This window comes from Cebus imitator, unplaced genomic scaffold (genome assembly GCF_001604975.1).
Source record: "Cebus imitator isolate Cc_AM_T3 unplaced genomic scaffold, Cebus_imitator-1.0 Scaffold357, whole genome shotgun sequence".
Classification (NCBI taxonomy): domain Eukaryota; kingdom Metazoa; phylum Chordata; class Mammalia; order Primates; family Cebidae; genus Cebus; species Cebus imitator.
In genome coordinates, this window is record NW_016107672.1 from 799,670 (window position 1) to 814,931 (window position 15,262).

Below are 15,262 nucleotides of genomic sequence, written 5' to 3' on the forward strand. Positions count from 1 at the left end.
AGAATTGGGCACAATCAAAACCTATGGGAAAGAGAGAGTCATGAGGCAATTGACATCATTATATTATGCTAGTAACCACCACATCAGCAGGCACATTTTATGAAACAAACATCTAGCTATCTACCATTTTAAGCAATTTTGTTTTTTATGAATTGAGTTTTTCAAAAATCCCACAACAGTCCTATGAGGTAGATAATGTTATTATCTACATATTAGAGTTGAGGAAACTGAGGCACAGAGATGCTAAATTGCCCAAAGTCACCCAACTAATGTGGTGACAGATCTAGTGACTATGATTATTTTGAATTAATTTCAGTTTTATGTTGGTTTCAAGTCAAATGGTTAAATAAAATACAGCATTAGCTTTAAAAAAGTGAAACTGCCTCTGGAATGTTGTTTTGCCATGACAGGAAGAAGGAAAACAACAAAAAAAAATCATACATCACTCCTAAATTCTTGCTTGGATGCAATTCACATCACGTTTACTTACTTATCATTGGCCAAAGCAAGTCATATCGTCATGCCCATTTTCAAGGGGGTGGGGAGTGCTAACCTACCATGTACCCAGAAGAGTATCTGGAAACAGTGAAAACACTATTAATAAGTCCCACAGTGGCGAGATTTGAGGAGAGTTCCAGACACAGCCAACAGCTGAGGCTTGATAAAGTTCCATGTGCCTGGGAAACTATAAATATTTTGGTAATATTAAATAGTGAGGCAGGGAGTATCAGGCGTCTTTGGCAGCAGGAGACTAAAGCCAGTTTATAAAGGCCCTTGTATTCACTCTTACAAACTTGGACTTTATTCTATAAGCTATAGGGAAGCTTTGAGGACTGTAAGAAGGGGAATAACCATCAGATTTGGTTTTACCCCAGGGGGATTTTGTGCAATGAATGAGTTTGGAGAAGTCAAGAATACAAACAAGAAACGCAATTAGAACATAATTAAACTTATGAAACTAAAACTACATGGGAGATAGTAGAAGAAGAGCAGAGAGGATTAATTTAATAAACATTTAGGAGCTACAATGGACAGAATATGTTATTGAATATAGAGAGGGAGAACAAAGAGAAAACTAGCAAAGTTCTTAGATTTAAGGCTTGGTAGATATTTATTTGTTAAAATGATGTAGGGAATATGGGAAGGGCAGGATTGAGGGTAAAATAAATTTTATATGTTGCCTATGGATCTCATATGATTAGAAGTGTCCAACAGGTATTTATTTGTACATATGAGTTGAAATCTGGAGGGGAGGTCATGGATGAAGATTTAGTTTGAAAATCAATAGGACACGGAAAGTAGTTAAAATCCCGAAAGTGGATGACAATCCAAAGAGAACCCTCACCATGAAAAAAGCAGTGGACAAAGAATGGAACTTAGAAATTTAACATTTAAGATAGAGAAAAACTGGGAGGAGCTCATGAAAGGGTTAGAGAAGAACTGGACAGAGATAAATATAGAAAGCTGAGAAACAGACCTCAACAAAACTAAATACATCAATCAGCTCAAGAACAATAAATTAGATCTCAAAGTGTCCTTTGGACTTGGGAATAATTGAGTCAGTGAATGCGCTTTGATAGAACCTGTCAATTAATTGGTTGGAACAGAAAGTAAATTTCTGTGAGCTAAGGAGTGATTGGGTAGTTCCAGAATGAAGATGGTGAATATAGGTTATTTTGTCAAAAAGTTTAAAAAGAGCCGGGCGCGGTGGCTCACACCTGTAATCCCAGCACTTTGGGAAGCCGAGTCGGGCAGATTACAAGGTCAAGAGATGGGGACCATCCTGGCCAACATGGCGAAACCCCATCTCTACTAAAAAAAAAATACAGAAATTAGCTGGGCGTAGTGGCACGTGCCTGTAGTCCCAGCTACTTGGGAGGCTGAGGCGGGGAATTGCTTGAACCTGGGAGGCGGAGATTGCAGTGAGCCGAGATCGCGCCACTGCACTCAAGCCTGGCGCCTGGCAATGGAGTGAGACTCTGTCTCCAAAAAAAAAGTTAAAAAAGAGGAAGCAGCAAAATAGTATATTAATGGGGACATAAGGTCTAGCGATTTCATAAAATTACAGATTCTTGGGCATGTTTACAAACTATGGAGAAAGAAATGACAATGCTGGGAATATGAGAAATGGAAGATATAAAATAAATAAATGGCATTCTTATTTCCTGAATAGTCAACAATTATAGTTTTGACTACTATGCATTTACTATAGGAGACTAATCTTTCAAGAAAAATCAATATATTATGAAACAACAAAATCCTTATATAAAGGGCTGAATTATTCAGGGAACTGAGCAGGAGCTTCTGAAACTGAGGGTTTTAATCCTGGCCAGGCGATTGGTTTACTATATAATGTAGGGCAAATTATTTTGATTTTCATTGGCTAGGAGGCAAGCGAAGTTAACTTCACTAAGTTGAAATTATCTCTCTAATTTTTCATATATGTAAGGTAAGGGTGATCTAGTCCCTGAATAACTAGGATAGATAATTAGCTAGGATGCTTGTAACAAAAATATTTTGCAAATAAAAAGCGCTGCATAAACGTTTTTCAAAAATATGTCATTTTCAAAAAAATTTCAAACTGCTTCATGGTGTACTTTTTAGTGCCTAAAAGCCTAGTATTAAAAAAATTAATAATGGTAGAATTTCAAAGAGTGAGGAAGCATAGGTGTTACTTATAAAAGAGTCAGATAGAGAAACCACAATGAAGAATTCCTTTGAATTTATTCCAAACACCCCAGGTTAGCAGATACCACCAGCTCTGTGAAAACTTTGAAATAACACCTTTGTAGCCATCTGGTTCAGACTTGCTTTCCGATATCCCAATCAGCAACTTGCCTTTGTAAAGTGGGGCAGCTTTTTTGCTTTTGCTCAGTTTGCAACCAGGTAAGCACTTACCATATTGAGGTCATGATACAAGCTGCAATGTAGAAGAAAATTATTTTTGCCGTTCTTTCCTACTCTAGTTCACTTTCTAATTTAACAGCTATCGAGCATTAGTTCTCTCTGCATGGCTGCTAGCCTGGCAAGATTCCTCTCAAAGCTGTGGTGATATAGCCCCTGATCTTCTTTCTACTATAGCCTAATCCGAAACAAGAATTTCAAAATTATAGTCCTTATTTCATAGAAAATGCATTTTCAACTGACTAGTGGTGGTGACATTGAGTACCTGGTTGAAGAAAATGATGAGGTAAAGGTGCAAGCCAATGAAAAAGAATATAGTGTCTGTTGTGGGTGTAGAAAAAGGGGAGAAAGCATGACCACTAGGTATTTACCATCCCCACCGTTTAACCACACTTTGGGATGTGGCGTCTGTCATTGGAAACACTGATCCTGTAGCTCAATGATCACCAATTTTCTGTCTTAGTTCAAGTTCTAAAAAGTTTATTTTCATGTTGTGCCCTGTTTCTGAGTCAATCTTAGTAATTGTTATTTAGCTGGCTGGGTCTGGAGAAGTGACAAGCATTTATCATATAAAAGGCTACGTGCTAATTATTACAAGAGGAGAAGAGATGAAAAAGCTAAAGTATCTGTCCATATGCATGAATTATTTTAATTTACTTTTTCTTTGGTTTATTTGGTGTTGTAACTTTTCAATTTGCTTTCTGTGGTAGGTATCTATGGAGTTGACTAGCTGTATAACAGTTATTTTCAGTTGATTGGCAGAGAGAGAAAAGGGGAATTATAAAAACCACAGGCTTCATCTTTACCAAATATAAAACAATCTCTACATTTGAAACAGTATTCTTATGACATAAAAACTGTAATTGTGTTAAAAATATTTCATGATATGCTTAGATTTATTATATTATTAACATTTGGCCATTAAAACTTTGACACCCATTGCATACAAATAATTTCATCTGATTGAAACAGGGTTTAAGAAGAAGTTCTGCACTACAGTGAACAATGTAACAAGTCAATATTTAAACTATCTCCGTTGTCCCACAATGATTTATTTGGTTATGTGTTTGTTTAATAATGTATTTTTTAGCTGATTTAAAAAATCTAGACTCTAATCAAGGATCCCACACCTTACATTAGTTGTACTGTCTTTCTTAAGTTCCAAGCAGTTTCCCACGTATATTTTGCCTTTGATTAACTTGCCATTTTTGAAGAGTTCAAGCTTGTCTTATGGTTTCTCTGAATCTGTCTGATTGTGTTCCATGGCTAGATTCAAGGTGAATATCTTTGGCAGAAAACCTGCACAGATACTATTGTGTACATTCACATCAGCGGCCTCTGTGTGTTTTGTGTGATGTTTGGTTACATGGTTAAGATTGTGTCCACCGAGTTTTTTTTTTTTTTTTCATTTTGAAGTTATGCTTTTTCTTTATGATAAGTAATCTATGGGATGACATTTTGATACTATGTGAATATCGTGTTCTCCAATACACTTTCATCCAGTAGTGTTGGCATGTACTGATGACCTTTATCTGACCCACATTAGAGATTGCAAAATAGTTATTTCCTAATTTTATTATTCCTTTTACATTTATTTTCTGACATTCTTGTGTAAATAAAAGACTCCCTCCTCCAGTGTCACTACAGACTCATGGATTTTAAAAAATTCAATGTGTTACAATCCATTATGTTCAGTTTTTAAAATTTCCAAATTATCCCAAATTTGGCCTTCCATCCTTGTGATTTGTTCTTTTGATTCATATTTATCATTCTCTGGGTACTTCCTTAGCTTTGTGATACAGAATATTCAGGGTTCACCTTGTACACTATTTGCCTGTAATCTGGAATTAGCCATCTCTCCAGGAAACATTTTCTGCTCTCAGTAGTGAGTAGTGAGTAGTATTTAGAAACCAAGATCTTGATAGTAGTATGCTCAGTGCCTCAAGGTGACATTGTTTCTGGGTCTCTTCAGGGGGCAGAAAATATATACATTTTTGAAATCGTGATTTCATGCTGATGACTCCATTTCACATCCAATACCTCTGGTTATTCCTTACCTTTCCCATTCCATATTTATACACTGCTTCTTCCACAGTGTGAACTCTGAATCCTGACAACACCAATGTATTTGCTCATTTGTTTTATATTATGATACACAAAATAGTTTTAATAGTCAACAAACTTACTAAGTCATGTTGTTCTTTTTATCCTGAGAAAATATGTCACTAAAGGTGCACATTAAGAAAAATGTGTTCAAGAGTTATTTGAATCATTCTCTTTTTTGTGTGTGTGGTTGTTATTATTTTAATCTACAGGTGAGTGCACTTGTTTCTGTTTGAGTTAAATTTTAGGGTTTGTTTTCCATCCTTGCTGATACAATTTTATTTTGAAAATGTAAAATATTTATACATCCTAAACCCCTCAAAACTGTTAACAATTTGTACTCCAAGAAGCCTTATATCCCTTCTAATTTGTGTTACCACCAATTTTCTCTCCTCTGACCCCAAAGAGTGAACCATTTATATTTAATTCTGGTATATCCTTCCTATTTTCTTTTGATAAAATAAACAATTATATATTTTTGTAAGATAGATATTTACAAATGGCAGCATATTCTTTGGTATCTTGCTTTTTTTCTCTCCATATTCAGTCTCAGAAGTCTTCTTCTTCTTCTTCTTTTTTTTTTCTTTTTTTTTTGGTATAGCTCTGGTGTAAAGCGTACTCCATTGTGTGGATATAGTAGCACTTTTTCAGTTAGCCTCATGTAGATTGACATGGATAATTTCCAATATTTTTTTATGAAAAATAATGCCACCGTGAGTAAACCTTTTACCTATAATTATTTTCTTTTTGTACTTATTGCAGTGTATTGCTTGGGAGCAAATTTCTAAAAGTGGGATTTCTAGGTGGAAAGGCATTTTGATAGATATTATCAAACTGTCCTCCATGAGTATTGTCTGATTTTTTTTTTTATTACTACTGGCAATGTATGAGAAACTCTTTTTCCATAATCTTTTCAATAGAGTGTGTTACCAAAATTCTGAATTTTAGGAATAAATTCTCAAAATATGTTTTCAAGCTAATTCTGATGTGCAGTGAGGTCGAGAACCACTAGCCTAGATATTCAGGGATTCTAAAAGGATGTGAAATGAAAGCTGTGATTGTGATAGTGGTAACAAATAACACAGAAATAACAAAAGAGGAAGGAGCAGCTCATTCAATGTCTATTTTTTCCCAGGCTTGATATTCCCCAGATGTAAAGATTAACACCACGTGATACATCCCATATTTACCTTAAAATGGATTATGCCTCTTTGGTATCATTTTACATATCTTACTTATCTGAAATGTCTAGTTTGTGTTGAAGTCTGTTTAGATACTAAGTGGGGACTACTTTCTAGATACCTGACATCCTAGAGGAAGCATCAAATTAACTCTCACCCAAAAGTTACTGTCTAACTGAGCTGATAGAAATCAGCTACAATATTTTATAGACTCTAAGATACTGTTTTTTAACATCTTTAAATTAGTTTGCATCTTACAACTGACAATGTGCCGTAATTGAATTGGCAGCTTTTAAAATCTCTTCAAGGTACATAAAATAACAGGGCATCTTGCAAATCAATGGTGTGTCAGTTTATGAGTTTGGTATGACTTTTTTTCTGTATTAGTTTCTTAAGCCTGTGTAACAAAGTACCACAAAGTGGGTGGCTTAAAAATATGGAAATTTATTATCTCACAGTTCTGGAGTCTAAAAGTTCAAAATCAAGGTGTCAGCAGGTACATACTGTCTCTGTATAGAATCTGTAGGAGAGAATCCTTCTTTTCGTCTTTTTCACTTCTGGTGGTTTGCAACAATCCTTGGCACTCCTTGGCTTGAAGCTGCAGCACTTTAGTCTCTGCCTCCATCACCACATGGCCTTCTCCCTCAGGTGTCTATCTTCCCCTTCCTTATAAGGACGCCAGTTATATTGGATTAAAGGCCACCCTACTACCGTATGATAGCTGATTATATCTTCATGACTGTATTTCCAAATAAGACCCTTCTGAGTGAGATACTGAGAATTAGGACTTCAACATAGCTGTTTGGAGAACCACAATCCAATTCATATATCTTCTTATATCTTTTTATTTTTTGCAATTACTTCTCATTTGTCTGCTTTGACTGCATTTAAATGTTTATTAACAGCATGTATTTTATGTAGATTTTTTTGTATTAGTCCACTCTTGGATTGCTACAAAGAAACACCAGAGACTAGGTAATTTATTTTTTAAAAAAAGAGGTTTAATTGGCTCATGGTTTCACAGGCTGAACAGGATGCATGGCAGCATCTGCTTCTGGGGAGGCCTCAGGGAGCTTTTACTTATGGTAGAAGGCAAAGCCAGAGCAGGTGTCTTAAGTGGTGGGAGCAGGAGGAAGAAAGAGATGGGGGAGGTGCTACACACTTTTAAACAGACAAATCTCAGGATAACTCACTCACTATTACAAGAACATCACCAAGAAGATGGTGCCAAACCATTCATGAAGATTCCATCCCCATCGTCCAATCATTCTCACCAGGCCCCGGATACAATATTGGGGATTACAATTTGGCAGGAGATCGGGTGGAGACACAAATCCAAACAATACCAATTCTCCTTCCATTTCTCATTTCTCTCTCTCACTCTTCATCTCTCCTTGTTTTACTGGAAAGCGCGCATTCCTTCCTTTTCATGTTTAAGCAACTTCCAGGGCTGCTGTTGATTATGCCTGAAGCTGCTTTGGAGGCTGAAAAACAGCAGTGATATCAAGATTTGTAAGAATTCAAGTACATAAAGAAAGGCATTTCAGGCAGGCGTGGTGGCTCATGCTTGTAATAACAGCACTTTGGGAGGCCAAGGTGGGAGGATCGCCTGAGGTCAGACTAGCCTGGCCAACGTGGTAAAACCCCGTTTCTACTAAAAATACAAAAATTAGCTGGGTGTGGTGGTGGGCTCCTATAATCTCAGCTACTCAGGAAGCTGAGGCAGGAGAATACTGGAATCCTGGAGGCAGAGGTTGCGGTTAGCCCAGCTTGAGCTGCTGCACTCCAGCCTGGGTGACAACAGCAAGATTCCGTCTCAAAAAAAACAGAAATGCATTTCCGATGATCTAGGAAGTTGGTGTAGGAGAACAAGGTCGGGGAACACTTGCTCTACCAGAGAAAAGACTTATTCTAGAGCTGCAGCCATAAAATAATGGTGGTAACAAATAGAAAGATAAATATAACAATATGAAATATAATAGAGGACCTAGAATTGTATCCACACATATAGAGAAACTGAGATATGGCAGAGGTAGCACTTAAGTTTATAATACTTTTAATATGAAGTTTTTGAAATAAAAGGATAATTAACTGAAAAGGATCAAAGAGGCATTCTAGGCAAATTATATGCAGGCTTTCTTTAGTGATCCTGAGTACCCATATGGTAAGAACGTGGGCAGAGAGTAATGTGATGGTGGTTACTCTTCAATATCTCTGCCCTGAATCCTGTGACTGATGGTGAGCACAGGCGGTCCTAGTTCCTATTCCCTGCATTCTTTTGCATCCATAGTCCCTTCAGTGTTCTCCTATTGACTCTCAGGCAGGTCTCTGCCAGGGCAGAGCTGGGCTGCCTCTCTTTGCCCCAGTATACAATTATTTATTTTAAAAATAGAGTTGACTGTCTTTACTCCTAAAATGTTCCCTGTAACAGCTATAATACCGTTACACTACTTTCTCTCAGTCAGATACTGAGCTCTTAAGGTACTCATAGCCCTCTATGGTCAGTTAAACGTCCCCTTCATGGTCCAGGAAGGGAGCCCCACCCTGCTTGCACAGTCAGTAGCCCGTCTGGGCATATCTCTCTGGGCTAGCTGATCAGCTGTGGCTGTCCTCTGCATTGCCTTGACCCCTTACTGTGGTCATAGGCTTACCCGGCCCCTCAGTGGACACTTGCTCCCATGCCACCCTGCTTCACCATCCCTTACCATCTGTGGTGATAAGAAGTCTCCCTCCTTGCTGGTTCACAATCCTTGGACAAGTAAGGTACATTTTGAAATCACTTCATGATTTCAAAAAGGAAGATAGAGTTTCCTAGAAGACTTCGACTAGAAAGGCTCTATCCTAAGAAGAACCAGACTACCTTTTTTTTTTTTCTTTTTTTTTGAGACAGAGTTTCACTCTTGTTACCCAGGCTGGAGTGCAATAGCGTGATCTCGGCTCACTGCAACCTCCGCCTCCTGGGTTCAAGCAGTTCTCTTGCCTCAGCCTCCCGAGTAGCTGGGACTACAGGCATGCGCCACCATGCCCAGCTAATTTTTGTATTTTTAGTAGAGATGGGGTTTCACCATGTTGACCAGGATGTTCTCGATCTCTTGACCTTGTGATCCACCTGCCTCGGCCTCCCAATGTGCTGGGATTATCGGCGTGAGCCACTGCGCCCGGTTCAGACTGCCTTTTAATTCTACTTTCGAATTTCCCTTGAAATATCTGGGTGCTATAAATGAGAGCCAAGCAGGTGGAATAAAGCCCCTCAGAAATTTAGAATCAATGTTTTTTCACCCGCAATTTTTGTTTGACACATTTTTCCTCAGTTTTTGGTGGTAAGTACATATATCATAAAATTTACCATCTTAATCACTTTTAAGTGTACAGTTCAATGGAATAAAATACATTCATAATGTTGTACTAGCGTCACTGCCATTCATCTCCAGAATTGTTTTTATATTGTAAAACTGAAACTCTATACGTATTATGCAATATGGATGACAGATTTGCAAAGAATGCTCTGCAATAGTTGTTTTTGTTTTTGTCTTTGTTGCTGTGTTTTTGAAGGTATCAACACGTCAGTTGCAGAAGTATTTGGAAGCTGATTAGAAAGCTATTGGAAAAATACTTAGGATGATATCTGGAAAAACAAAATATCACTTACAGTTTTATTAACTTAAAATTTTATTTGAATTTAAATTTATCTTCTCTACTCACAGATCAAAAGGAGTTTCAATTCAATGTCTAACTTGAATGCAAACTAATTGTTTTCTCAACTGACTCAACTATATGTTTTGTTTTATGAAATCTAATTTTTTGAGGGAGTTCCTACCTGGATAAAGAGATAAAAATATTCATTTGTATGTGGAATTAAGTATAGGACTCCCTTTTCATGGTCAGTGGATGTAAAAAGAGAAGTAAGACATTGCCCCTGTTTATGGAGCTCAGTCTAGTGGGTGAGTCCACATGTTAAGAAACGCTGAGAATAGCATTGCAGGGACAGAACTAACACAAGACCACAAAGGAGGCACAGCTGCCAGAGTGTGAAAAGAGAAGCCCTGGAGAAGGTGCCAACTGAGCCACACAAGAGTAGGAGTTGGCCAGGTAAGCCTGGGAAGCTTGTGGAGGGGAGCCTGAGAAGACGTTTCAGATGGAGAGATGGAGCAAAGACACAGCTAGAAAACAGAATTGTGTAGTGGAGATGCTAGAAGAAAAAGGGAGGAAACCAGTTTGGAAACCAAACAAGACACTGAGGACTTTATCTTTCTTGTTGAGGGGTCCGAACAAAATTCTTTGAAGCAAGAAACCATACGAAAGTCTATTGAGGCATTATTATGTGGCATTCCCTTCCCAATCAGGAGAGTGACCATCAACTTCTTAGGGGTAGTGCAAATGCAGATTTTTCAAGAGGTCAAGATTAGCTTCCTATTGTGAAGCTGGTTAAAAGACTGTTTTATGTTGCACACCTTAAATATATAAAAATCTCTATTTGTCAGCTAGAAATAAACTAAATATACAAAGAAGAACTCAGACAAGCTCTGATCCCTACAGAGATTAGGGCAGCCACATTTTACTCTACTTTTGAACTCTAGCTCCTGATAGTTAAATCTAACCAAATTCCTGAGTTGGTAATCTTTAGTTTGCATTTCTTAATTTCTTCTTACAGCAATTTCTCTAATGTTAAGTTAGACCTTCATATTTGCGAGCAAGGAAGTTAAATGCAAAATAAACTTCCAATTTACAAAAGAAATTACCAAAAGAAAATCAAACTGTGGATATGAAAGGGATATCTTGGGCAGATGTCCACTCAGAGGGAACATTTTTGACAAATGCAAATACAATTGTTTGAGTAGATGATATAATATACTTTTATTGCAATTAAGCTAAAGGAAGTGTCAGAAACCATGACCTGAAATGTGTTAAATAATTTTGCAGGTACTTCTAAGTGAACATTAATAAGGATAGATACACAGAAATGATTGAAATCAATCTGGTTTGAGTTAAAAATGTAGTTTGGGTTGAATCAATTTTAAAAAGTTTTCCTGGTCCTATATGGTTCGAATAATGAAGAAGCTAAAAAAGCTTTAAGTTGTCCACAATAGAAAGGTCAATAAGAACTACAAATCCCTGTTTGCAAGCAACAGAAAATTCAACTCTGGCTGACTTAGAAACTAAAGGAAATGTACTGACTAATGTGATTAAAAAATATAGAGACAGGGCAGACTTCAGGCATAATTTAACTTGGATACTCATGATATAAGAGCTGTGGAAGGTACAAAAAGGAGCTGATACCATTCCATCTTAAACTATTTCAAACAATGGAAAAAGAGGGACTCCTCCCTAACTCATTTTATGAGGGCAGCATCATTGTGATACCAAAACCTGGCAGAGACACAACAACAAAAAATTTCAGGCCAATATCACTGATGAACATCAAAGCAAAAATCCTCAATAAAATACTGGCAAACCGAATCCAGCAGCACATCAAAAAGCTTATCCACCACAATCAAGTCAGCTTTATCCCTGGGATGCAAGGCTGGTTCAACATATGCAAATCAATAAACATAATCCATCACATAAACAGAACCAGTGACAAAACCCACATGATTATCTGAATAGATGCAGAAAAGGCCTTTAATAAAATTCAACACCCCTTCATACTAAAAACTCTCAATAAACTAAGTACTGATGGAACATAGCTCAAAATAATAAGAGCTATTTATGAAAAACCCACAGCCAATATCGTACTGAATGGGCAAAAGCTGGAAGCATTCCCTTTGAAAACCAGCAGAAGACAAGGATGCCCCCTTTCACCACTACCATTCAGCATAATACTGGAAATTTGCCAGGGCAATCAGGCAAGAGAAAGAAATAAAGGATATTCAAATAGGAAGAGAGGAAGTCAAATTGTCTCTGTTTGCAGATGACCTGACTGTATATTTAGAAAACCCCATCGTCTAAGCCAAAAATCTCCTTAAGCTGATAAGCAACTTCAGCAAAGTCTCAGAATACAAAAAGTATATGTGTCTGTATAAAAAGAGCTGTAGATGATTTCTTCATTTTGTTGCCCTTTATACACTGGGCTCATTCTTAGTCTGGTATCTGTTATAGTAAATGCCAGAATCTCTCAGGATCACAGGCTCCCTCATTCATTTGGCGAAGTAAGAAAGAACTTCTTGAACAATCATAGATCAAATGTTCTGAACTTCACTCCCATCAGGCTAATGTCAGACACATTCCTGCCCTTGAATCACTGGCTTTTACCAGGGGATAGTCAGGGTGCCAATTGGTTTGGACTAGGGTCTGCACCCACCACCAAATCTAACTCTGGCAAGGGGAATAGAATTATTTCAATTGGCTCAGATTAATCAGAGTTCAGTAGAACAAAATCCTGTGCACTAATGGGTCTGTGCCACTCAAAAAGGACATTTTATTTTTTAGTTCACAAAGAGGTACCTATGAATTAGCAGCAGCCATTACCTTGGAGTTCAGGGATCATTCTCACTGGTTTTTGTATCACTTCTATTTGCACTTTCAGATCCAGAATTCACCCTGCTATTTCTCAAGAGTCTGACCTGCATCAACAGCCTCCCTTATTCTGTGATCCCAGTTTTGGAGATCAAGGACAAGTTCATTCTGGGTTGGCTGTGTCCAACTACTTTAGGCCAGCTACATGCCCACTGGAAGCCAGGCTCTTGCCAACAGCTGTCTCCACATTCCTCTTTCTATGTCTGTTATTTGTCTGTAGGTTCTGGTAACTATTTCCTCATTTTGCCCCTTCTGGCCTAGGGTACCACCAATCCCTCCTCCTAATCGTGCTTTCACTAGCCTCTAAGTACTTGTAGCTTCCTTCCTTTACCTTCACCTTAATAAATTATCCCCCTACCATCTCTCTTCAAAGCACCCAGTTTGAGTGTGCCATCTATTTCTTGCCAGGATCCTGCTTGACACATCAACCAAGCTGCACAGCTGGAGGAGTACTGTGCTGAACTTTAGGAATGAAGCCACAGGGCCCTCACTGCCTGCATAGTTACCTTGGTCATCTTCTGCTTCCCTGAAAGACTGAGTTCAGTTGGTTCAGGTACATGCATATCCAGACACGTCAGGGAAAACTCCATTTTGTAAGAATCTCGACTTACAATGCCAAAGGCTTGAAAGTTTGCAGACACTGGAGAAAGTACAGTTCTCCATCTTACTCTTACTGTAAACTTGGAGATACATGCATTTTTTTTAAACTGTGCATGTTGAAATGCTGAAGTGTAGCAGATCATTTCCAGTGAGACACCACCAACAACATTTGATGAGGCCAAAAAATCAGAAAGACGGAAATGAAAGATCTCAGGAATCTCCGGAAGAGCTCATCGAACACTGCCTTTATGTCAGACCATTTTATGCACAGCTCTGTTAATCAGGATTGGATATACCTCCATGAGGGAGTCTTAAACTGAGGGAAACAGATGCCATAACTAAGAAAAAGAATGCAATAGAAGTTTTTCTTAATGCCTATTCTGCGACGCACAACTTTCCTAAGCCAAAATTTTAACCTTATGAACAATCAGTTCTGTGCTGCCATTGGCAGAGAACTATAAATTAAAGATAAGCAGTGGTTTAGACTTTCCAGGGCCTTGACTCAGGAGTAATTCTGGAATCCCAACCAAATACGTATTCGGTTAAGCAATTTGGCACATTTTTCTATTTTGAGGCATTAAACTATAATTACGAGTCACTTTAATTTTATTCCAAATAAATGTCCCTAAAGTAGATATAACTAGAGCAGGTTTCTTAAAAAAAAAAAAAGAAAGAAAAAGAAACAGGAACACAGAAAATAAAACCAAAGAAAAACAAAAGCAAAACAAAACTTAGTCAAGCTAATAAATTGCATGTATGGTGTGTTTTATAATTTGATCAGTATAAATAATTGAGTGTGTTAGTGCCTCAAGAGGACTCAGAGGTCTCAAATACTCAACAGGTTATCTGAAGGAATTTCTCATTGGAGAAAAAAATAAAGTTCTTTTGAACAACCCACCTAATCAAGACAGTAATAATTTAACCTCTTCTCAAGTTTTTCCTTGATTAAAAAATCCGTTTGTTATTCTGCTCTAGTGTTTGTTATAGATGGTTCAACAAGACTGGTGTTTTCTTAGTTTGAAAAGTAAGCTGATATGAGGGGTGGGGAAAGGAAGGGCAGAAAGTTATTAACAATCAGCAAGTAAAGAAAAATAGTCTGAACGTTGTAATGAAAGGAAGAAAGGACAGGAAAGGAAAGGTAGGGCTGGTGGAGAGTGACTGTTCTGCCTGCTTACTGCACAGGCCAAGAACAAACCCACAATAAATACTCCAGCTCCTCAGAAAAAAAGGTTTCTGTGCTGAATTCTGTAGATCTACCTGAAATAAAGATGATGAATTAGAAAACCTGTCTCATCCCTTCAAGTCTTGTGATTTATTTATTCAGTGCCATTTCTTGCATAACTAATTTTTAAAGTGGGATAAGTAGAAGAATAAAATGTGATTTCTTTTTTCAGAGAGCCCAAAATATAGAAAGGTATTCATATACTGCTTACATAAAGTTATCTTCTTTTTCTACGTTCTATATAATGTTCCTTAAACTCAAGCTCTCTTCTCCCCATCTCTACCTTACCCCTCTGGGTAGCAAGGAAAAAGAAAAATAATGTTAGCCAATGGTTTCTTTGCCTCCTCTGATTTAAATGGTCCATTTTGATATGAGATTTCTCTCTGAGGTAAATATTCCAGAAATTCCAAATTCAAGTCCTTATTATAATGGTTTCTTCCTTTCAATTCTTACTTCTTCCCAAGGTGGTGTCTGTCCTTGGCATCTTCTTGATCCTGGGGGTAGGAGGAGTCACCTGGTCTCCTGTGGTCTTTCACTGGTTTCCACCGTGGGTGGCGGGTCCAATCCTTGGGTGCAACTTGTTCATCTCCAGTGGGCTTTGTGGGGTCATGTTTCTGAGCTGAAGTCAGCAGTAAGGGAACTCATGCTCTACTTCCTTGACACACATTCTTTCAGTCTATATTTGTGGTTCATGAAAGTCCTCAAGGGAAACATGGTGCCTGACCACAATGGCATTTTA

The 15,262-nt window shown here is 37.8% G+C and overlaps 1 long non-coding RNA gene across 1 annotated transcript in view; it reads left to right on the forward strand.

Moving 5' to 3' along the window:
• LOC119467963 overlaps positions 1–14,845 on the forward strand; it is a 91,815-nt gene extending 76,970 nt beyond the window's left edge. The window contains exon 3 of the long non-coding RNA XR_005196599.1: positions 12,712–14,845. This is a non-coding gene — a long non-coding RNA (uncharacterized LOC119467963). The remainder of the gene's footprint in view (positions 1–12,711) is intronic.
• The last annotated feature ends 417 nt before the right edge of the window (positions 14,846–15,262 follow it).